Below are 2,009 nucleotides of genomic sequence, written 5' to 3' on the forward strand. Positions count from 1 at the left end.
CTGGCAATTTGACAACAAAATATGTTTCTCGCCGGTGGTCCCTTTTGTTGTGTACTTAATCAAAGCCTTTGCCTCGTGTTTTGTTTATTTTGTGTACATTGCGACCTATTCCATGATGTTTTTATTTAATTTAACACGATCAAAAACGATACTTCTTATTTGGTCGGATTATCACAGGCAGCCTAACTTTAAGGCAGCTAACTTCACACCGGCGTTGAATAACTGTTAATGTTAACCAAACCATACACAAGTAAATTTCACGGCAAGCTTTTATACCATATAAATGGTGTAATTGTCATACATTAAGTAGTGGGTTTTGTTTATTTATTTATTTATTTACTAGCTTTTGCCTGCGTCTTTGCTCGCGTTAAATTTGGGGTAACATAAATTTAAATTCTACGAATCTTTTTTTCGTGTTTTGATTGATTTTTCGGAGGATTACCTAGATGAAATACAAATACAGACAGACGTTTCAGACAGATGGTGCAGATTTTCGAATTCAAAAAATCTACCTACATAATCATAATTCATACCAAACTTTGAACTCCTGTTTCACATATTCAGGAGTAGAAATTCGAAAAACGTTAAAGTGCCCACGTGTTTCTTTTGACCGCAACTTCGTACACGATAGTTATTAGATAATTCCCGCGAGATAAGAATAAGTAAATACTATAGAAAGCTTTTTTTTTATTCGACTGGATGGAAAACGAGCAAGTGGGTCTCCTGATGGTAAGAGATCACCACCACCCATAAACATCTGCAACACCAGGGGTATTGCAGATGCTTCACTGTTTTTTTTATCTTTATAGCTATTTCAGTCTTCATTTAAGTCATGTGTATCATCAAAACTGAACGTAAATGACTGTAAAAATTACGTATCAGAGCTATCGACGCATATGAGGAGTTCCTTCATGAGCAAACGACCTTGGCTATGATAGCATCTGTGTGTCTATCATATAAAGGAGTTGTCATTGAAAGAAATGGAATAATCTTGCAAAGTTATTTTGTGTGCCATTAACTTTTGAGGAGTTCGTTCTGCGGAGACGATCCTGGCCTACCTGGATGTCACTGCTAGATTATTTTATTGACACCAGATTTACATAAGTATGCCAAATCTACAGTCCTTAGGTTTATTATTAGTTTAACTTGTGCATTTTATGATTCTGTTATAGTCCATTTAGGATAACATTGGACTCTAGAAGGTCACAGCCACAGAAGAAGGGGTTCTAAACATTTTTTGTGAAATCGTAATAATTATGATGAATAAAAGAAGTAGGTAATAAGATGAAGTCATAATATTATTTACTTTTTAATTAGATTAATACGTGATGTAGGTACTCTTACAAAATAACACAATATTAATACATAATTGTGTGTTTCGTGGACTCATCGTTATCATTCCCTGTTTATAAATATTGTACTCGACGGTACTGCTAAGAAGTTCAAGCTTTTTTCCATTCCAAATTTCATCCAATTTAGTGCAGTGCTTTAGTTGAGAAAAGTTAACTATTCGTACTTATAATTATGATTAAAGGTCATCACGTTTTGATCCAAACTGGCGATTAAAAACTATACTGAGCGGCAAAAAATCTGTCCCTTAAATGTATGCAGAATCGGTAATTTTGTGTGAAGTATGGGCCAAATTTTGTGCCGCTGAGTATATAAATAATGTACAGAATATTTCTTGAGTTAACAATATTAAGTATAAACGTTCCGTTCCTTGCAGAATATTCTTTACCTCTGCCCCTTTAGGTATTTTATAGGAAGACGTTTCTGTTTTTAACAAAATAGAAAAAGTATATTTTTTTTATTTTACAAAATAAAGTGTTTACAAAAAATACTTATTGCTAAGACGCGCTACAGAAACCTGTTAAAGGTTTATATGAGACGCGAATGTACCGCACCGTTCACCGTTCACCGTTTTAAATTATGATATGAAAAATAGCAAAGTTAATCTTACTAATATTAATTATAATTGCGAAAGTTTGAAAGTCTGTATGTTTGTTACC

This window comes from Choristoneura fumiferana, chromosome 16 (assembly GCF_025370935.1).
Source record: "Choristoneura fumiferana chromosome 16, NRCan_CFum_1, whole genome shotgun sequence".
Taxonomy (NCBI): domain Eukaryota; kingdom Metazoa; phylum Arthropoda; class Insecta; order Lepidoptera; family Tortricidae; genus Choristoneura; species Choristoneura fumiferana.